The 24,133-nt window shown below is 41.7% G+C and overlaps 1 protein-coding gene across 1 annotated transcript in view; it reads right to left on the bottom strand.

Annotated features, from left to right (window-relative positions):
* Window positions 1–22,462, bottom strand: part of LOC128359518 (uncharacterized) — a 122,260-nt gene extending 99,798 nt beyond the window's left edge. Inside the window, exon 1 of the mRNA XM_053320010.1 lies at window positions 22,262–22,462. The gene's annotated coding sequence lies outside the window, so the exon portion shown is untranslated. The remainder of the gene's footprint in view (window positions 1–22,261) is intronic.
* Window positions 22,463–24,133: the final 1,671 nt, after the last annotated feature.

Below are 24,133 nucleotides of genomic sequence, written 5' to 3'. Positions count from 1 at the left end.
ACTAAGCTAAGGACTGCAAGGCCATCATCCAGTGCTCTGAATGCAACAGCGACAAGCACATTGCAGCCCTTCATGCCGGCCCTGCACCATGGTCAACAAAGCCAGCTAGCGGCCCCTCTGTAGAGCATGGCGGGGAGGGAGAGGAATCTACTCCTGCTTCGGTTGCTACCTCAATCTGCACAGAGGTCTGTGGGGACAGCGCGGCTACCAAGTCCTGTGCCAAAATCTGTCTGGTCTACATATATCCCAAAGACCAACCTGCGAAGAAGACAAGTGCATACGCAATCCTAGATGACCAGAGTAATAGGTCACTAGCCAGGTCATCGTTCTTCGAGATGTTCAATGTAGCCGACAACACCTCTCCCAACACACTCAAAACCTGTGCAGGTGTGTCAGCGGCTGCAGGCCGCAGGGCTAAGGGGTTCATTGTGCAATCGGCTGATGAAAAGACCACTCTAGCTCTGCCTACACTCGTCAAGTGTGACCAACTCCCTGACAATCGGGCAGAGATTCCCACGCCAGCTGCTGTGAAGTACCATCCGCACCTGAAGTCATTTGCCTCCAAGATACCTCCCCTTGACCCTAAGGCAGAGATCTTACTTCTTTTAGGAAGAGACATTATTCAGGCACACAAGGTCCTTGAGCAGCGCAACGGCCCCCCACATGCTCCCTTCGCCCAGCGACTAGCCCTCGGCTGGGTGGTGGTAGGGGATGTGTGTATCAACGGCGCACACGTACCCTCGCCTGTGAACACCTACAGAACCTACATTCTTGAGAATGGACGTCCCAGCGTTCTGTGTCCCTGTCTCAACAAGATTGAAATCAAAGAGAAGCTCAATCACCCTCGCCAGTTCCAGAATCCTTCAGTCTCAGAACAACCGTCCTTGCCGATTGACAAAACGCGACTCATGGGGGAGTCCATCTTCTGCCACACGAAGGACGACGACAAGACAGCACCTTCTATGGAGGATCTTGCCTTCCTGAGGATCATGGAGAAGGAACTGACACAGGGTGATGACAACAGCTGGCAGGCTCCACTCCCCTTCCGCAGCCCACGCCAGCGCCTGCCAAACAACCGTGAGCAGGCAAGGACCCGCCTCACTACAGTCACCAAGACACTCAGGAAACACCCTGAGAGGAAAGAGCATTTCACTGTGTTCATGAGCAAGCTCTTCGACAATGGACATGCTGAAGTGGCACCACCCTTACCACCAGATGAGGAGTGCTGGTATCTACCGTTCTTCGGGGTATATCACCCTCAGAAGCCTGGACAGGTGAGGGTGGTATTCGACTCCAGCGCGCAACACCAAGGGGTGTCCCTCAACGATGTCCTCCTCACGGGCCCAAACATGAACAACAGCTTGCTCGGGGTACTGCTGTGGTTTAGGAGGGAGCCAGTAGCAGTTACGACTGACATCCAGCAGATGTTCCATTGCTTCGTCGTACGTGAGAATCATCGGAACTTTCTGCGCTTCCTCTGGCATCGCAACAATGACCTGGATGACGACGTCGTTGAGTACAGGATGTGTGTACACGTCTTCGGAAATAGCCCATCACCATCCGTGGCCACGTACGGGCTCCGAAGAGCTGCTGAAGAGGGAGGGGGGGAGTACGGCACGGAGGCCAGGCTGTTCGTTGAGAGGAATTTCTATGTCGACGATGGCCTTCTGTCTGTCCCTTCAGAAGAGGAAGCCATCACTCTTCTTCACAACACTCAAGACATGCTGGCCCTCTCCAACCTCCGGCTTCACAAGATCTTGTCAAACAGGGTGGCTGTGATGAGAGCCTTCCCTCCTGAAGATCTGGCTAAGGGGATGAAAGATCTAGATCTCAGCACAGACCCCCCTCCCATGCAGAGAAGCTTAGGGGTGAGCTGGGACATTTCGGGAGACGTCTTCACTTTCCAAGTTGCTGATGCAGAGAAGCCTTACACAAGACGTGGGGTCCTGTCAACGGTAAACAGTCTGTTCGACCCACTGGGTTTCGCTGCCCCTGTAAGCATTCAAGGACGGTCCATACTGAGGGAGCTCACCGCAGAGTCATGCGACTGGGATGCCCCTCTCCCTGAGGAAAAGTACAGAGAATGGAAGTTATGGAGGGACTCTCTGAAGGAGCTTGAACAGCTCAAGATCCCGCGCCAGTACACGTCCATGTCTCTCCGCCAAGCATACAGTAAGGGGCTGTGTGTATTCTGCGACGCTTCCACCACTGCTATAGCCGCCGTCGCCTACGTGAGAACAACCGATGCAAGTGGCAGTGTGGAGGTTGGCTTCATGTTCGGCAAGGCAAAGCTAGCTCCACGTCCAGAAACAACAGTTCCAAGGCTCGAGCTGTGTGCTGCGGTCCTGGCTGTGGAGATTGCAGACACCATTGTGGATGAGATGGACACCATCTTTGACGCCGTGACCTTCTACTCAGACAGTAAAGTGGTCCTAGGCTACATTCACAATGAATCAAGACGATTCTACGTCTATGTGAGCAATAGGGTGCAACGCATCAGGAGGTCAACAAGCCCTAATCAATGGAAGTACGTGCCCTCCGGCCAAAACCCAGCTGACCACGGCTCACGATCAGTCCCAGCAGGCAGCCTAACTCACACCTTATGGCTGTCTGGACCACCTTTTCTGCTGACATCAGCTGAAGCTGAACCTGCACCTAATTCCTTCAACTTGGTTGACCCCAGCACTGACTCTGACGTCCGCCCACAGATCACTTGTCATCTCAACAGGGTTACCAGTGACAAACTTCACCCTAAACGTTTTGAGAAGTTCTCCAGCTGGCGGTCACTCAATCGAGCAGTTGCTAGGCTAGTGCATGTTGCCCACTCCTTCACGCAGAGGAACAGCTGCAAGGGTTGGCACACCCATGAAGGGCCCTGTCCCACAAGAAACATTATAATTCGGGCTGTCCAACAAGATGCCTTTGCAGAGACGTTGGAATGCATCCGGGGAGGAGCAACAATTCCTAAGCAAAGCCCACTCCTCAGCCTGTGTCCTTACCTCGACAGTGCTGGCATTCTCAGGATTGGAGGACGCCTGTCCAAGGCAAACCTAGATGGAAAAGAGGTCAGTCCTGTGATCTTACCTGGGCAGAGCCACGTCACAACCTTGCTCATCCGCCATCATCATGAGCAGGTTCAGCACCAAGGGCGACACCTCACCGAGGGTGCTGTGAGAGCGGCAGGCCTGTGGATTATCAGTGGGAAACGGCGCATCAGCAGCGTCCTTCATCACTGCGTCACATGCAGAAGACTACGCAGGAAGATGGAGTCTCAAAAGATGGCTGACTTACCTGCAGAGCGCCTCAGCGCAGATCCTCCCTTCTCGTTCGTGGGTGTGGACGTCTTCGGACCATGGATGGTCACAGCACGGCGTACCAGAGGAGGACTCGCTAGCAGCAAAAGATGGGCTGTGCTCTTTACATGTATGAGCACCAGAGCCGTACATATAGAAGTACTGGAGTCAATGGACTCATCAAGCTTCATCAACGCCCTACGGCGGTTCTTCTCAGTCAGGGGGCCTGCGAAGCAAATCAGAAGTGATTGTGGCACCAACTTCGTCGGGTCCTGTAAGGAGTTGCAGATGGACTCTGAGACCTGTGACAAGGAGGTGCAAGGATACCTCAGCGACAACGGGTGTAAGTGGAACTGGGAGCGGCTAATTGGACTCGCAAGGCGTATCCTGGACTCGATGCTGTTGAAAGTCAGCCCAGCAAAGCTCACACACGAGGTCCTGACAACATTCATGGCAGAGGTCTCAGCTATCCTAAACGCCCGTCCGCTGGTTCCTGTGTCCACAGACCCCGACTCCCCATTCATCCTGACACCAGCGACCCTTCTCACACAGAAGGTCAGTGCTCCTCCTCCTCCGAAGGGTGAATTCGACGAGAAGGACCTCTACGGAAAGCAGTGGAGGCAGGTCCAAAGCCTCGCCAACACCTTCTGGTGTCGCTGGAGGACTGAGTACCTCCCTACCTTGCAGAGACGCAGGAAGTGGGAAAAGGAGAAGCGCAATCTGAAAGAGGGGGATGTCATCCTCCTGAAGAACGACCAGTTGCAGAGAAACGACTGGCCTATGGGCGTCATCCTCAAGACCTTCCCCGGCGCGGACGGGAGGGTAAGGAAGGTGGAGATCAAGACTTCAAGGGACGGGTCAGCCAAGACCTTCCTACGACCTGTCTCAGAGGTCGTCTTACTCCTCTCCCCAGAGACTGATTAATGTTTTCTTTTTCTTACTCCCCTTTGTTCTAGGTGGCATCTTTTTGATACCAGGCGGGGAGTGTGCTGGACTGAGTTTATTTTATAAGTAATTAATGTGCTATTTTCTCCTCCTACCACTAGGTGGTGTTTTTGTAATAGCTTGGGTTGGGCTTATCATTTGGGCAGTCATATTGAAATGAATGATAGTCATGTGACTCTGATAGGAAGTGAATCCATTGTTTCAAGCAGACCAGTTTTGGCATGGTGGTGTGAGCAGCTGTAACATCTTACTCCATCCTCCTTTGTAATCATTATTGAAGCATCGTCTGTAAGTATTTTGTGAAAGATATTGTTTAGGGTAAATATATTTTGAGTATATTTCTGCATATTTTTGTAATAAAAGTAAAGTAGAGCTATGGATGTTTGACATGTGGTTTCAGATGTTCATCTAGTCACTGTAATAGCTTCCTATGCTAATTGTAGGCCTTATCTTTGGGGATCTGTATAAGATATCTTACTTAATGCATATCCTGTGCTATTTTGTGCTTATTATGTGTTTTGTTCTGTTTCTTCATTTTAGTTTTACACCTTTTTGCATGCTGTCAGTTTGAATAAATCTACCAAACCTGACCGGTGTGTGATGGGAGTCATCTGTCTGTCTAGTTGAAGAAGGGGAACTCTTTAATGAGGGCAGAACATAGATAGATAGATAGATAGATAGATAGATAGATAGATAGATAGATAGATAGATAGATAGATAGATATGGCCAAACAAAAAAAAAAGGTTATCTATATATATATATAATAATATAATATATATTAATAATAATAATATGGTGTCAGCTTTCATTAGAGACCAAGATTTTGATTGTAGGCAAAGGGGTTGTGAAGTTATAGGTGTTTGATTGTGGTTATACAGCTTTGGTAACCAAGTGTCCATTTGGAGTCTCCAAAAAGGACCTAAGGAAAACGCATGGACATACCTGTTGAAAAATAACTATGAAAAATTATTTTGGTCTTTTGACTCCAAATTTGGACTGCATGAAGCCAAGACCTGTGGCTCTGACCTCATGTGTCTATATCCCGCTGAGAGGTCCCTGAATGTCTGGACCCATGTCATTGTATAGGCAAACCTATGGGCGAGTAAACAACCCCATCATTGTAACCTCTGCCACTCTTTGTCAGTAAGTCACACAATCACACAGACACTTTTAAAAGAATCCTGAGAGTGTTACCTTTCCAACGATACCAGACACATATCTAAGTCTCAAACTATGTGGGATCTGTGCTGCTCACAACTTGGGCATGTCGTTTAGGCTAACAACATAAACAATAGGGGCGTGTATTAAGAGGTTAATGTCTAGTTTACTTGATTAGAACTATGAAAAGATCATGGTTTGGGTTCAAATGATCACTGGAGACAAGTTTTAAATTCCTTAAAGATATGCAACCTTTGCTGTCATGAACACCACAATTAAGTGGCATGAGCAAGATTAAGTCGATTAGAGTTTCTAAATGTCGGTTTCCATTATTCTTCGATTAATTGCCCAGCCCTAGTTCAATGGAAGACAAAATGACTCACCTATACTTTACATTAGCAACTGCCTGTTCAGTAAAGGCAGGGCAGTGACAGTGCTCACTGTCACTTTTCTTATTCTCTTTATCTATGGCTTCACAAACAGGACTGAATGTTGGTGTTGATGAAGTAATCCAGTGTGAGGTAACTCTGTCAAACTAAGGCTATGTTCACACTGCAGTTAAAAGTGACCTGAATACGATGTGTTCCCTCAAATGTGACCCATATCTGATTTGTTTCTGACAATGTGAACAGCAAAAGTCGCACTGAATCTGACATTTCCAAATTCGATTCAGGCCACTTTCAAATGTGGTACTGAATCAGATACATATCGGATTTATTTGAATGCGACCGCAATCTGAACAGTCAAGTCGCAATTTTGATTTTGACGTTATTCTGGAGCAACACACAGCTAATGCTCCGTATAAAGACATCATTAAAGTATTCATTTTCTTTCTCCTCTTCCTCCTTTTTAACATCACCCATAGGGCTGTGGTCAAAAAATCGATCCGCGATCCGATATCGATTCACGCTGAAAAAGCACGAGATCGATCCAAAAATGTCTGGATCGATCTTTTCCAGGTGACTAAAGGCACTATTTTCTTTGACGCGCAAGGCGCACCTATAAAAAGTGAGTGCCGGGTAAACGAAACCGAAACTTAAGATAGCGAGATGGCTGAAGCGGCACCACTAAAATCACCTTCTGGAATGAAGGCTGATGTTTGGCAACACTTCGGATTCAGACGTTACGAGGACAAAGACGAACTAGACAGAACAAAAGCAGTGTGCAAACTGTGTCAGACAGAGGTAAAATATAGTGGCAATACCACGAATCTCTGCAACCACTTATCCGCATCTCTCTCTCTCTCTCTCTCTCTCTCTCTCTCTCTCTCTCTCTCTCTCTCTCTCTCTCTCTCTCTCTCTCTCTCTCTCTCTCTCTCTCTCTCTCTCTCTCTCTCTCTCTCTCTCTCTCTCTCTCTCTCTCTCTCTCTCTCTCTCTCTCTCTCTCTCTCTCTCTCACACCTAAGCATAAAAAAGGTGATTGTCCAGTATGGCTGCATTGGAGAATACTGCAGTACAGAAAAGTTGTTCCTGATTGTGGGGGGGGGGGGTATCATCAGTGGCACCCAGACGTAGGATTAGAGTCTAGGTAGAAGTCCAGAAGGCATGCAGATAAAGTGTGTAGGCGTGTAGGTTGGTTTATGTGGTACAGTCACCTGTGTCTCCTTCTGTGTGATGTTGTATAAAGAATAGACTTTCTTTTTTTTTTTTTCAATCGAGCTATCTGTTACATGAACAACCTGTAAATGGCATTTCACAAGTATCTGGTTGTCAAAGACTGGGTACGGGGGTTCTTGTAGTTTTCCAATATAGAGGGCCACTTAATTTTAATTTATTTATATTTTATTTGGTCATTGTTGTTTAGTTCTGTTCATTGTTTTAATGCCATGGATATGTTACTGAAATTTCAAATAATACTTGGATTTTTGTCTAAAATAAATACTTGATTCTTGACTCTTCTCTCTCTGTGTCCCTCTTACACGTACACAATCACAAACACATGGAGCTGTTTTGTCTATGGGACAGTATTTATTTGCATTATGTCTGTAAATAGATCGATATCGAATCGGATCGAACCGTGGATCGAATCGGATAGTGACCTTATGAATCGGAATCGGATCGATCCAGGAAATTCGGATTGATTCCCAGCCCTAATCACCCACACACTGTTTTTAACATTAGACCATAAATGAGACTACCAGTAACTTCACCAGCTGTTGCCATGTTCGCTTCCGTAAACACTGTTCTGTGCCGTCATTAATCATCAGCATCAAGCATCAACTGAGCATGTGGCTCACTTCAGGAGGAAACATTTCAAAATGTAATATGAACAGACAAACAAAAAAAAATGGATTTGAGCATTAAGGCCTGCAGTGTGAACGTAGCCTAACTTCAATTAAGAGAAGACCAACATGTGCTCCACAGTAATATTATATTTATTGATTATTGCTAAATCAACACACACCAACATCCCTTAACAGTGTATGAAATATTACAATCTGACAAACTCCCATCTGATTGGAGCTCTTGAAAACAGAACACAGTTTGATTGGTCACATATTTACATATTATCACTTTGGAGCTCAAACAGTAGAAACCTCTCTCATAATGTAAAACTAGAGCCTGACCCATATTAATTGGCTGATGTTAGCCTATCACAGATATATTGGTATCGGCCAATATGTTGATGCATATGTGCTGATTTTTTTCTTTTTTTAATTCATAGCTAATTATAATGATTATTAAATTCCTAGTGTAGTTCACTGTAGTTTTTCACAATAAATAAATATCAAATATCACAGCCTTTATTATATATCTTTGTTTGATAACCACATCTGAGGGATCATTGCTAAAGAAAATGTATCTTTTGATTCATATTCTGTAACATTATCAACCAATATGTCAATATCAGAATTGTTTTGTTCCCTAATATCGGCATCAGCCACTAAAATCCAGTATGAGTCAGGTGTGATGTGAAACTGTGACTGGATCAGTGTACTATAACAGACAGATGATGGTATTTCTCTATCTTATGAATAAACCTATGTGTAGCACTGGTGTGTATGTGTGTTTAGTAGAGGTGTGAAGATGAACTGATACATTCTGGAAAACTGATATGAGAGTCAGAGATTCAGCTGCACTGATAAATAATACAGCTGTCAAACACAGACTGACAGAGTGGAGGTGGTGTATGAGAGCAGCCTGTCTCTACGTCTCCCACCCAATCACACACCTGATGTAAGCAACCACCACAGAATCACGTAGGCTGCTCTGACACACACTGTAACATCCTGCTGTGAGTGTGTGTGAACCGAAAGTTCAACACAAGGTGACTTATGCTAGTGTTACTGCTATATGTTAATCTATAAAGACATTCTAGTTACTTATCTTCTCTTTTTAATATGGAAACATGGAGATGACAATCTATGCTCTATGGACATTACACAACAGGTTGTTCCCAAAGTAACAACTGACCTGGGAAAGAAAGCGTTTATCTGAACTTCATCTTCAAAACCTCGTACCCTTGACTGAATTTAAAGATCTGGTGAGAAACCTGGAGTCCAGACTGTCTATATGCAAGTGTTTTTATTTGGCTAATTATTTCTTGTCTGATTTTTTTTCCCAATCTTTAAATGCTGTAAGTGTGTTGCAGCTGTGTTGGCCAGGACTAACCTGTCTAAATAAAGGCTGAATAAAAGATATAATAAAATACAGAGTGATGAAAGTGACCCAGAGACTGTGTGACTCATACTGAGGAACAGCATTTACATTCAAAGTGTATCCAGGACATGATCCGTCTTCATGGTCCAAGTGAAGATACAGAAGCACAATATGTCAGTATGTGTTATCATATTCACTAAATAAACTGCTACTTCAACATAGTTTATAGCAGTGGTTCTCAACCTTTTTTCAGTGATGTACCCCCTGTGAAATATTTTCTCAGCCAAGTACCCCCTAACCATCTGTATGAGATATATATATGTGGTTGGGAAAAAAAGAGCCATCAGTGTCTGATTTTATAACTGTGCAAACATTGCATTCTCTTGAACTATTTGGAAATAAAAAGATATAAAAATAACTAAAGAAGAAAAAAATAATAATTAATTTAGTTATAAATAAAGATTTATAAAAAAATAATGATCAACCTCTTTAAGGATTATAATAAAGATATGTTTTTAAACTGAATTCATGAACTCAATAAACATTTCATTTGAAAGGATTTTTGAATTGATGCTATTTAAAAATCTCATGTACACCCTGGAGTGCCTTCAAGTACCCCTTGGGGTACTAGTACCCCCATTTGAGAACCACTGGTTTATAGAATAGGGGGGTCAAGCTCATCTTAGTCCACATACAGCCCAATGTGATCTCAAGTGGGCCAGCAAGACCATTACATTCTAACCTATAAATGATATATAATACATATTCTATCTGTTTGTGCTGCTTTATGTGTTTCCTCATCACTTTCATTAATATCAGTCATGTTGATTGCTGCTTCATATTTAAAGCTTTTAAATAACTATAATGTATAAGAAATATGCTTCTTCATGTATGCTGTTATTCTACAACAACAAGATGTGAAGATACTGTGATCTATGAGTCCAGTTAGAAATGCTGCAGAGGAACAGTAGCAGCACACACACACACACACACACACACACACACACACACACGCACAGGCACAGTGATGATGTTTGATGATGAGCAGTAGACTAACAGGTAAACAGCTCATGTCACTTGCTGCGCTGTGGAAAAACACTTGCATGAGTCCCAGCAGAGCTCAGCTGCTCACTGCACAGCTCGCTGAAGCTCCCACAAAAGCCATGAAAACACCACAACATAACAATATCACTCATCTGTCACGTTCATGAACTGAAGAATCTCTGCTCAGCAATAATCTCTCACACTGCTAAAGGAATGTTCCTACAGCATGCTGCTAGCTCAGCTGCTCAACCAAAAAAACAATCCTGCTTCCAAACTGTCCACTTTATCACTTCCTCTTATTGATGCTCAGGACAGACACTACCAAATTGTGAAATCAATACATCAGGATTGATTGAGTAATGAGTGCACACAGTAATATTGACACTAACCAACCACAGCTGATTAGAACATGTTGAACAGGTGCAACTACATGAATGCAAAGCAGAGCAGTGATCAGTCGGAGGAAGTGAAAGGGTTAATACCTGATGGGGATGATGAGGATGATGAGGGAAGAGAAGGACTGTATCATGTGTAGGAAGCTGCTTATCACTGCTGCTCCTCTCATGACATACTGACACCGTGTGAGAGTCTGACTCACACTGATCAATCAGCTGACCAGTCATACTGTGAGACGGATTAGTTCATCAATGCCTATGTGTGTGTGTTCTTGCAACACTGCTGGAGGTATTGATTGTTGATTTGTGATGAAGTCTTTCTGTGTCAGAGAAGTGACTCACTGAGATCAACCTTTTACAGAAACACACACACACACACACACACACACACACACAGGGCTGGAGTGGGACCGAAAATGGCCCTGGTATTTTTGGCCATGGCAGCCCACCATGATTATTTATACGATATGCAGAGGCTAACAACCTACCAGAGGATATATGCGCTCATTGTGTTGTTTCAAAAAAGAAAATAAAGCGCAGTAGCCTACATGGAAGAGTTATTAAGAGTTTAACATGTTAAAAAATGTATACACTCTTTCACTACTTACAGAGACTTTCATCTTGGGAGAGATGGCTATGGTGCCACAATTCCCATCTTGAAGTGAAAGTGGTTGTCAAAGAAACACTGCTAGAGATGTCTTTTCAGTTTTTAATGAAATATACTGTTTATACAATTATACAAATAAGACAATTAGGCCTACAGTAAGACCATACATCCATGTAAAATAAAGAGCTCCTCAAAGTGGCACCCTAAAGTAGGGCTGGGCGATAAACCGAAAATGTATTGATACCGAAATTACGACGATAAACCGAAGTCATTTTGCCCATGTCGGTATATTCGGTTTTTAACCTCTTAACGCACGCTGTTCCGCCGACGGGACGTGACGGATGTTAGAAGGTAGCCACACGTTCTTCTGAATGTTTTAAAATCCAACCCTTAAACATATATACTCATGCTATACATTGTTGGAAAGCTTAGATTCTCCTGATTCATTCAAGACCACTCACGACTTATATGGTTGCTCACAGCCGTAATAGTATTAGCGATTAGCTCGGCTAGCCACTCAGCTAAGTGAGAAAAGCTATAATGCCTACATACCTTCAAAGTCTTCCCTTTATCCACAACGATCATCTTATGACTCAGGACTTTCTGTAAAGCTCGCCAAATATCCATTCTTGTGAAATATGAAATCCGTTTCCATAAAACCGTAATACTTTCCTCAATATGTCCATGTATTTAGTCCAACACATAACGTAATAACACAAATAACAAACCATATACGGTCCGTTTACGTCATTTCCTGACCTGCACGTCCATCTCAGAGTACACGTGACTAGATGTTTACGACCGTGAGCCTCTTCTGCTTCTGACGACACCACACACAAGCCAATCGGTGTTTAGGATTAGGCAGTACATGTCTCCAAAGCCAATGAGGACATGTGACCGACGACAACGTGGGTTTGATTGACAGCTGTTCCAGCCAATGGAAGTATTCAATGAAATGAAGTTGATAACCTTTTGGCCAATAGTGAGGTTTCCAACGGTGTATGACACTAAGCTATGAAGTTTGGCTTTCCATAAACAAACTCCAAGCGTAACCGGCGTGCGCCCGGTGCGTAAAAGAGTTGAACCATCATCATCATCATCATCATTACGCACTCGGCATTTTGGTACACGGTTGGTTCTTCTTCGACTTGACATATGAGTTATAGCAAAATAAACAGATAGATAGATAGATAGATAGATAGATAGATAGATAGATAGAGGACAGTTCAAACGTCGAAGCAGCAGCTGCAGCGCCGGCGGCGGTGGTACACCTGGTGGAGGAGGAGGAAGAGCAGCAGCTTGTTCCCAAGAAAAACGCGTCTTCAATCGCGTGGCAACATTTTGGTTTCAAAAGGGAAGATACTGCTCAGAAAGATGTAAAATGTAAGTTGTGCAAAAAGACTGTCGTCACCAGCCAGGGCAATACATCTAACCTTGGAGTGGAGCAATTATGCTGCCACAGTCCCATGTAGTGGCCAAACTTTTTTGTAGCGCACGGGGTGGTGGTAGTCAGAGCGATAGATATAACATATGTTATATCTATCGCTCTGGTGGTTGTTATCGTCCATTTATCGTTATCGAGGTGAACTGCTCAATATATCGTGATATTGATTTTAGGCCATATCGCCCAGCCCTACCCTAAAGTATGAAAAACAGAGAGAATGATATATATACATATATATATATACATCTGACTATCTCTTCTAGAAATAAAATAAGAGCTATTTAGTAAACTCACAATGAAAGAAAAAGAACACATTTGAACTCCACATCAGGGAAAAGCAAACCTTCACTCCAAATATGCTCTAAGGGCAGAGAAACAGTCCGCCACCCCTACATGAAACATAGGGATCTTCATTCTAACATTTCGTCTACTTCTTACCGGGCTGACAGTAGCTATTCTGACCTCTTCCTCAATCTGTCCCTGCTGGGTAACATCTCTCTCCTCCTCCTTCTCCTCCTTCGAATTCACCTGAATAGCTACTTCTCCTTCCTCTGTGTTACTACACTGTTGCACATCAAAGCTGTGTGCCACTCCGACAGCCTGTGCACTTGATGGGGCTGCTTCTGCACTTGTCGACGGCCCTGCCCTCGCTGTAACAGTCGAACTTGTGGTGAACATATCAGTGATTTTGGCTCATTTTGCTGCATCCACTTGTAGGCTTTTGAGCCTTTTGTCTCGCAGCTTCTCTGAGCCCCCCTTGCGCTTTTGTGGTTTATTAGGCCTACTATCCATTTCCACAGACGGAAACTCACTTCTCTCTGTGCCGCAGTCAGACTCAGCTCAAATGGCAAAATTTGATAACCTTGGGAGGGGAGGGGCGGGCCGAGGAGGGAGGGCTGAGAGATTTCATTGGACTAGCCCAATGTCCGTCAAGGAAATCAACCAATGGGCCGCGTTTTGTGTCTCAAATACCGTAGCGACTGATAATTAAAAACATTTTTTTAAATTATGACAGCCCCGGCCCAAAGATGTGCGTCGGCCCACTGGGCATTGCCCGGTACGCCCGATGGCCTGTCCATGCCTGCACACACACACTCACACAGGATTACAACAAGTGTCTCTAGCTTCAAGCTGATGAGCAGTTCATTCAGTTCAGAGACTGAATGAACTGCTCATGGTGGAAAGAATGTATTAATGTGTATAATAAGAGCCTTCTAGATGGGTGATGACATCAAACCTTTTCATATAAGTCACAGTGGTGAGTGTGATAGCTGTGTGGACAGTATGATGGATGTGTGACGTCTTTCTGCTCTGTTCTACTACAAATGTTTTTTTAGATGTTCAACATTAGTTTTGTTGTGCTGTGGTTTGGTCTAAAGCCTGACTGCTGTGGCTCAATGACATCATCATCCTGCACTGATTGGAGGATTCTGGACAGACAGGACAGCTTCAATAAAGGCTGATGGTTGGACATCTTTGCTCAGTTGATGTCAGTGCACTGATAATTTAGTTGAACATTTAGTTTTAATGTTTGATGAACTTTAAACTTGTGTGATGACAGTACATGAAAAATGAAACACCTCAAGCAAGCATCCAGTGCAATAAGAAATACAAGGTGCAGTAGAAATAGACATCAGCCTGTTTTGTGAATAATTAGATGTCAATGCAGAACATATCATTGAGAATGTAATTATTGATATATAATAATAGTCTTATCTAACAGTATGTTCTGTACTCACTTAGTAAGAACTATAAACCTCAGGAAGATCTATCACATAAACAAGGTACCATTCATATTTATCACATGATCTATGAGTCAGTGATAATAAGTGTTGGTAAGATGATCAATTCATAAATCAGTTAAACTAGTTATAAAAGCAGCATCAGGTTTGTTAAATTGTACATTTAGTATTTTTGTTGGTTTTATATCATTTGAAATGACATTTGCACCATTTTTTACCAAAAGTAAGACTGAATGCTCCTGAAAATACCAAATGGTGTAACCACAAAAGAATGATGAATATTCAATATTTCATACTAATAAAACATTTTGGAGTATTCCTTCATTTACATTTTAAAGCATTTTGTCAATGCTGAGCAGAATACTTTTTCTAAATAAGTTGTGACAAATGATGTAAACATTTGTTAATAACCATAGCGTTGCATTGTAAAAGTGGATTCTATTTATTTATATTTATTTTATTTTATATTTATTACACATTTTAGTAGTTTCCTGTACATAATCACATTTTTATGAAAAAAGACATCTTACACCAACTGACAGTGGGTTGCATCACATCACTGACTCATACATTCATGCTGACATGAAGTTAGTTGATTTATAGAAAATGAGCTTCTAACTATTTTCATCATCACACATAACTATGAATGACTGAATCACAATAATAATGGTCAGACACACTGATGGGTTGGTTTGCTGCTATAGAAACAGAGGTGTGAGCTGTTGTACTCCATGTGTGTTTACCTTTGATAAAGCAGGCTGGGAGTGTTGTGGCTATGTTCAGGGATTATTTGTAATAAAAGCGTGAGAGTCATGCTGGACTCACATGTGACCTTAACAGTCACTGAGCCAGAACACAGTGTTTACTGTAGATAAACTGATATGCCAGGCAATTACTGTTGCAAACATAATTACATACACACATACATACACACACACACACACGAATACATACACAACACAGAATACAGAATACACACACACACAACAAACTGTACAGGATATGATTAGTGGCATTTCTACTTTCATCTGTCCCAGACTGTTGCACACGCTTCACTCTACATGATACATGTAGTTTAATAACTGAGTTTCAGTCATTTGTACCACTTCATTGACTCATTCTCGCCCACTAGGGGTGGAACGGTTCATTAAAAAAATCTGTCCCGTTCCGACCCAAAATATCTCCACAAAGTAAATATCTATAACTTTAATTATTAGTGGTTACGAATAAATGATCCCATTTTATGTTGACGTGTGACGCATGTATCATTATTATTATTATTGTCATCATCATCATCATTATTTTTTTTTATTACTATAATAATAATAACAATAATAATAATAATAATTATTATTATTATTATTATTATTATTACAATAATAATAATTATTATTATTATAATTATATTATTATTATTATTATTATATTATTATTATTATTATTATTATTATTATCATTATTATTATTATTATTATTAGATTTGAGCAGCATCAATAAAATAGTTTCCTCCAGTGTTTTTCTCTTTTATTCTGCATTGTGCTTATAGAAACAGGCTTTATAATGTAGCCTGGGAGAAGTTCTGTTTTATTTTAGCATTGTGAGGCACATTGGTCCGTTTGAACAGCAGACATGCAGCAGGGTTAGGGTTAAGGGTTAATATTGAAGAAAAACATTTCTAATAACTTGATCAAACTAATGAATGTATTATGGAGCATGCACCATGCTCTTCATGTGACTGCTCTTTATATTATTATCATCTTCAGGTCAGGTGGGAATCCATCCTCTCTGGGGGGAATCCCAGACCCCCGCCTGTGTTCACACTGTCATTGTGTGTAAAATGATTTAAAAGTTTCCTTCATACATGACTGTTGCTTAGTGTTAAACTACTAAGGATTTATTTATTAATCTGTATTGTGCTCTTGCCTTAATGACATCATCCAGTCTAAAAATATGAGAAGTGTAACACCCCCCCCACCCCAGAAAAGAACAACATAAACCAAACCCAAAACCGTGATATGAACCGACCCCCCCCCCCCCCACTGCCCACCATGGAAGCTGTTACATTCCCAGTACAGTATGTGGTCAGTTTATCCAAATAACACCTTTTTAGAAATTTGCTCCAGTGTTTTCAGAGATGTGAGGAGCAGCTGGCCTCATCAGCTGATAGCAGCTCCACTCCTGAGATGTGTGATCATCACAGAGAGAACAGAGAAGAGGATATGATGGAGTCATGTGTACATATACCTGATCAGCCATGACCAGCAACCAACTCTAATCAGTCTGATACATTGGATTGTTTTTGTCTGTTAAATTTAAACATGTGCAGAACAAAGCTGTACGTTGGTTCACATCACACACAGCAGCACAGACAGTAACATCACACACACACTCACCCAAACAAAATCATATCAATTTATATCTGGTTTCAACATTAATTCACTCATGTTAATTATCAGTAACATGTCACATGTCACACTCTATCATCACAACCACCAACAGGCAGGACACACACACACCATCCTGGCTGGGGGGTTGGTCCTGCCCAAAACAGTGTGAATAACAGAGTTTACATGTCAGGACGTGTTGTGCTGTTTACACACAGCTTACCTGACAGCAGCTGATTTTAACTTGAAAGGAAAAGTCAAACATGAATGTTTTATTGAAAATGAAGTGAGGTGTGGCTCTGCTCTTCTCATGATCTGACACACCAACATGAATCCTGCTGTGTGTGTGTGTAGAAATCTCACTGCATGATTTCACATATTGATTTGCAGATGTGCACATTATGTGACACAGGTGTGTGAATGTAGCTCCACTCTGACTATGAATGTAATAAAGCATCTGTAAAGGTCTTAGTGTTCTGTGTGTTTGTGGCAGAGGAGTTTGCATTTGTGTCTGTGACTTTAAATCCACTGACACACATGTATGACTATTTTCAAGTATAAATTCCACTCTTACAGGTGCTCAGTTGTTTTGCTCCAATAATCCTCTCACAGGCAGAGCAGTCAGTCTGCTATGAAAATTGACTTATCTCATATTCAGACAGAAGCCTGTTTTCAGAAAGGCCAACAAAACAAACCCTGAGTGAAGGGCTGCATTCACTTCTAGAAGCTAAAGAACTCTCACACTCCCTGCACTGTGCTCCACCTTTGCTGTTCTAACAGATCATATATGTACCCAAAATGTCAATATCAATGACGAGGATGAATCAGCATGTACATGCAGGCAGACACACTCAGAGAATGTGCAGTGATGTAAAGTAAATGCTGTTGTGTATCACAGCTTTAACCTCAACACCCCAAGTTAGAAGGAAATCTAAAGAGCAGAGAAGACATGGTAGCAGAATGAGAGACAGAGTATGACTCAACACTAAAACATCCAACACTGGTTAGCCCCAGCATACCACCGCTTATTGCTGTGTGTGACACTGAGACACAACTGCAGGGAAGAAAAAGACGAGAAAAAAGAGGGTGTGTGTGCTATCATGCACTGTGTATTTTTGCCTTTTTAAGAGCTTGAGAGATAACACAGCTATAAATAAAGAGAGCCTGACAGCCAACATATTCTTAGTGTTTTATCCCTCCTTTGAGAAAAAGGAAAAACATCTTCTCAGTGGAACTCTCTGGCTGTTCCTGTGTTATTACATTCTGTTCAGGAAATCTCTCTCTCTCTCTCTCTCTCTCTCTCTCTCTCTCTCTCTCTCTCTCTCTCTCTCTCTCTCTCTCTCTCTCTCTCTCTCTCTCTCTCTCTCTCTCTCTCTCTCTCTCTCTCTCTCTCTCTCTCTCTCTCTCTCTCTCTCTCTCTCTCTCTCTCTCTCAGCTCATTTTTTACATTCCCAGATTTCCACACTTGATCTTTAAAAGGTAGAGTCAGTGATTCTGGAGACAGATTGTTGGGAAACACAGTGGTTCCGACTGAGCCACATAACACTATTCCAGTCAATCAGCAGGATTATGCCTATGCACAGGACAGGGACAAGTCATCAGAGCAGCTGTCTGTGTGAGGACATGACAGTCTCCTGTCTCCAGCACCTGTTCAATGTGGGGGAGAAAGTCTGTGGCCAACTCATTCAGTGAACGTATCAATCCACACTGACTCTGAGTCTGTTTCTGTCACATTTAGTGAAGCATAATGTGAGCAGGCAGCTGTTTAAATCACACTATTATTAACTGTATCATTTCATCCATAAATACAAACACTGTGGATTTCTTCCTGTGGAGCCCACATGTTAACTACTTAAATATCTGGACATTGATAGAATGGAATGAATGGACAGAGAGTCTGTGGACAGAGATGCTGCTTCTGTGGACAGAGACAGTGCTTCTGTGGACAGAGACGCTGCTTCTGTGGACAGAGATGCTGCTTTTGTGGACAGAGATGCTGAGTGCAGGTTGAGTGAGAAGTGTGGAGGCTGCAGAAAGGGGGACGCATCATTCCACCATATTTCTGTTTTGGTCGTTGCCATGACAATGCACATCCATGAATTTGGAGGACAGAGTTTCTGAAGGAGCATGAACAGAGATGTGTACCACTACTACACACAGCAGCACTACTACCACTACAATACTAACAGCCTCAGTGGCATCAGCAAATTGATACTTCCCAAGCCTACAGTCTTCAGTAGTAACAATCACTTCACAATGGAGGAGTGTATCCATTTATTCATCTCTAGCTTCAGTCAGCTGCTCAGAGCAGAGTAAGTGTGCCTTGCTTGCGTTCAACATGATTATCATGTACAACGTGAAACTTCAGCTGTGGTATTTATATCTAACAGTGGCACTGCACTGCTGTCATTTACAGCAACCTGTTTACAGTCTCCTCTCCATCTGCTAGTACTGACAAGTCCAATCTGACAAAACTCTGCATCTCCTTCCACATATGCTAACTCAGCAAAACTGTTTAATGCAACCCAATATAATAGTTCTGCCTTTAATTCTACTCTTATGAAGTGTTTATATTTTTGCTGATGTTGTCAGAAAAGTGACTATTTTACATTTACAAACGGCAGCCTCCACTTCAAAACAATGTGAGCATGATGATAGAGAAACGTGTTAAATAAATGTGTGTGTGTGAGTGTGTGTGTGTGTGTGTGTGTGTGTGTGTGTGTGTGTGTGTGTGTGTGAGTGAGTGAGTGAAAGCACTGCAGTTTCATATACACCACATAGAAGGTTATGGGCTTAATAAATACACAAATTAATGAATTATCTTTATATACATTGCACTTTTTACTTCAAACAAACACTAAAACAGGCTTTGTTGTCAGAGTAACAAGCCTGAGGAACATGTAGGCTGTGGCTCAGCCTCTCACACATGATGGCAGGGAAGATGAGTTGATTCTCTGGATTCACATGATATGTTATTTTAGAGTTATTTTTGGCATATGTTTATTTTATAAATAATGTAATTTAAAACCAATACGTAGGCTGTATAAGATTTAAAAACATGTTCCCTCTTAAAATAAGAGTTTATTTTAGGCATGTGTCTTGTAAAGCAGTATATCAACCATCACTGAGGTGTTGATAAACCAAACAGTGAAGGTGTCAATACATAAATAAGGTGATAAATAAGGTCTAGTGCTTCTTAATCTCATTTTAATGATGATGGTTTTAACTATTAAAGGCTATTTGCAGACTGTGTGAGCAAAATGCACAAAAAGCCTAATTCTGCTTTACACAATCAGGTAAGCAAACTCATTCAAATATACAATAATTAACATTGGTGTACATGATGAAACAGTGGCATTAGAATGGACCAGAGCATGATCTGACCTGCTAGAATAACCAGGGCAACCAGACTACCATCCAGAAAACAGGGGAGATTTAACCCATAATAAGCATCCAGAACCAGGAAGACATGAAAGCAGTTTCTCTCTAACAGTGTGTGTGTTTACAGCAGAGAGCAGGAGAGAGGACAGAGGTCTCACTCTTCTGCTACAGACAGTTTATTATTGTTGCATCTGTCAGCCAACTAAGTACTGATAATACAAATTAGAGTATTTTGGGCACTGATACATGAAAATAACCTCAATTACTTTTATTTAATCGGTGTATGCCTCAACACTGTGCAACACTGGTAACACTGACTACAGCCACAAGCCTACCTGAGACTGTCATGTTAAACTGCCCTCAGATAAACATAGTGACTGAAAGATTTCCAACAAAAACTGAACATTACAGCCACAATTCTCAGAGAGTACGCTTCACTACAAATCTTTACAGCCCAAGCAAGATGAGTGAGGAGAAACAGGTTTGAACAACACACACACACACACACACACACACACACACACACACACACGTTCTTATGTAACATTCTGCCTCAGTATACTGTACCTAAGCTAACAGAATCATGGTGGATGCACCGATCCATTCTGTCAATCTGCACATCATTTGTCTCATCATCCATTACACTCACATTTTTGTAATTTTTCTTCAACAAACTATGGTGTCCAACATCAAGATGACCAACACACAGATAAAAAGAAAAGAAACAGATCCATATTAGCAGCCGTGCTGTGTTGTGTTGTGTGTTGTCTTTAGCAGCAGTGTGTTGGACAGGTAACAGGTGTGTTTACAATGTTTGTGAGCTCAGACAGATATCAACACAGCTGATTGACTGGGAAGGTTTACTGGCTTAAGTGTGACATCACAGAGATGGACATATACTGTAAATACATAGTATTGATACAAGTATCAATACTACTGATTACAAGTCTTACAATTAGTATCATAGAAGCATTAACAACACTGACAGGGACATTTCACTCTGTATCATGGACTAGTAACTGCTGGTAGTTGGTATCATACAGTGATCAGCACTGGTTGCTCCTTCACCACAACTGTTCTCACTTTCTTCAACTCACAGTGACAGCTGCTTCTTTATTCATGAGTTAGCCACTGGTGCATAATGTAAATAATACAACAACATGAAGCCAGCACAAACTATCCTTTCATTTTAGACAGATCTCACATCTTGGAAAGCAGACAGCAGACATTTTAACCCATGTTTTAACTCAATATCCAGCTTGTTCATAAGTACTGTTTAAGTCACTGAAGTGTTTAAACTGTGTGTACTTCACATTAATGCTATCTCATACATCAGGCCTGTGACTAACCCTCCTAACATCTAGAGTCTTTCAGAGAGGCAATGATTCAACTGCACGTGTGTGGATCCATTACACATCAATGGTGCGTTACATTAACACTATTATTTGTACTACATTTGCACTACATGTACAGTTATAGTGTGAAACGTGCACATTCTCAGTCACTATCTTGCACATTATTTTAAAACTCAACAGCTCTTTCCACTTTAAATATATTTATACCATATTTTAACCTATCATTGTAAATCTTATTTATATATTTACACCTGTCTTTTGTGCTAGATGTATTTCTCTCTTACTTTGTATAATATTTTGTGCTTTATCTTGTGTTTTGACTGTTATACACAACCACACAAAGGCAAATTCCTTGTATGCAAACCTCAGTAATAAACCTGTTTCTGATTCTTATCATGGTCATTTTGCAGGCAGCAGTCTGCGCTGCTGTTACATTCTATAGACAGTAGGCTGGACAAAATATTAGAAACACCTCGCACGCGCCTATATACCCTACCTGTTATAGTGACACTATGATGTATACTATGCCATGTATGATAGCTAATGTCACTAACATCGCAGCTTTAGACCAACACACACATTCGTTACGTTCCTGTATAAAAGTCTAATGATGATGATGTGGTATCCTCTATAACTGATACAATAACGTTAAATAGTCATTGTAACAGAGTAACTATATAGGATGTATCATGTAAACTGCATAAATTGCGTAGGTTTGTTGTAAGTGCCGCGATAGAACACGTAGCTGCACAAAAAAAAAAAAAAAAAAAAAAAAAAAAAATCCACAAAACGCAAAGTTTAGTTTCAGAAAAAAACCCAAACAAGCTGTACAACAATACAACGTGTTTATCAGACAGGGAGAGAGAGAGGAGAAGAAGGGTTTTCTCGCGTTTGGGTGAGACTATCTTCTTACCTTGTAGCAGTGTTGACTTCAGACAGTGAGATCACTCCACTGCACTCCCTTCTTCTGTTTCACGCCAACTACGCATGAATATGTTCCTGAGAAGCTTTACTGCGTCTGTCCTTCTCCTCCCACTGATACACACACAACACACTCTTCAGCTGGAACATTTTCTTTCACCATCAAATCTTTTTTCATGTTGGACCCTGTTAGGGCAGATACTGGGTCCATGCTGAGTTAGTCCCGGAGACAAGTTCGACAAACTGAAACAGCACATTTCCGGTGATCATTTTCAAAACAAATCCCTGCGTCTTGACAAACCTGTTGCGCATACTGACATGGACTGAAGTAAACCACACACACTTATTATTGTGTGTATTTGCTTTCATCGGGAACATTACATAGCTCAGTAGTGTGGGAGACGCAACCATTTACATTTGAACGCTGTTATATTTCACGACTTTATTTTGAAGGTGAAATAACTTTACTTTTGCTGTTATCCTGTCTTTCACTCCGACTGTGGATAATTTTCCTTACTGTGAGATGTCTGAATGGTCGATTACAGGCACAGAAATTGGTCAAATAAATGCAAAGTAAAAATCGTTAATCAAACATAACATCGTGAGAAAATTAAGACGATCCACACAATGTCTACAGTAAAAATAAACTTAGTATACTGTGAATCTGTGCACATATTCTCATAAATCAAATAATTAGCGTCATAATGGCCAGCACACTGGTGTTCTAGCCAACTAAGCTTTACCGTGGGAAGGGTGACCTCTAGTGGTAAAAGTGTGAATCTCAAAACACTCATCAAACCTCATGAAAGAAGCAATCATGGGATTTTTCCCTCTACTGCCAAGAGTATTATGTAAACAATATTAATGGAGACTACGAAAACAATGTCACAGTTTTAACGGAATCCATGTAATAAAACCAATGTTTTGTAAGTAAGTAAAGTTTTTTAGTCTAGCACATTTCACAGAGCAAAGTCACAAGAGTAAAACTATTAAAAAATGAGACCATAAAAGTAGTAAAGAAAGAAAAGTAAACAATAAAATATAAGCAACAGAAAGACATTAAAAACACAGAAAAATGACAACACTGGACAGTACCAGCTGAGTCAAAGGCCAGATTAAATAAATGAGTCTTCATGTGCTTTTTAAAGGTGTAAACAGACACTTTAGATCATATGTCTATAGGAAGAGCATCAATCACCTTTTGGTTTAAGTCGAGAACAAGGGACAACCAGTACGCCCTGGTTAGAGGACCTAGTGGGGTGCCAGACCATGCAAGGCTCTATATGTGAAAACAAGAACCTGTACAGGTTAACAATGTGATATGTTGATTCAACTGTACAGCTGAGAGGGATTAAATGCACTGTGCACTGAGCAGCCTTGATATACCTGTGATATCTAAGCAATGATATGGGGAGTGGATCCTTCATGTCTGTTTAGTGTCAGCACAGTCTCCTGCTGCTTTGCTGCATACACAGCTCATCTCTTGGGTTAATGATAGTGCAGCCAGCAGCAATACTTCCTCCTTAGAGAGTTATGCCCCAGGTCTGTACATGAACTCTGCTCCCCTCCGCTCATTTCCATGGGAAATACAGAGGTGAATGGATACATTGACACAACATCAAACTCTGTATTTGGGCAGCTGACAGTGATGTGTTTACGGACCACTGTATCTTCTCTACAACCACTCCACAAGTGCCTGTTTTCTCCAACACAAGTGCAATAACTTTCTCAGTTTTACGGACAAAGTCAATGATGTCAGAGCAAATGTTAGCCTTTCATTGTGTATAGATACATATGTGGATGCGCTGGGACACATCATCAGTGATGTTTCCTGAGATCATCGGGTGTTTCGGGTCTCACAACA

This window comes from Scomber japonicus, chromosome 5, assembly GCF_027409825.1.
Source record: "Scomber japonicus isolate fScoJap1 chromosome 5, fScoJap1.pri, whole genome shotgun sequence".
NCBI classification, from domain to species: domain Eukaryota; kingdom Metazoa; phylum Chordata; class Actinopteri; order Scombriformes; family Scombridae; genus Scomber; species Scomber japonicus.
This window is presented reverse-complemented; position numbering and strand designations above follow the sequence as displayed.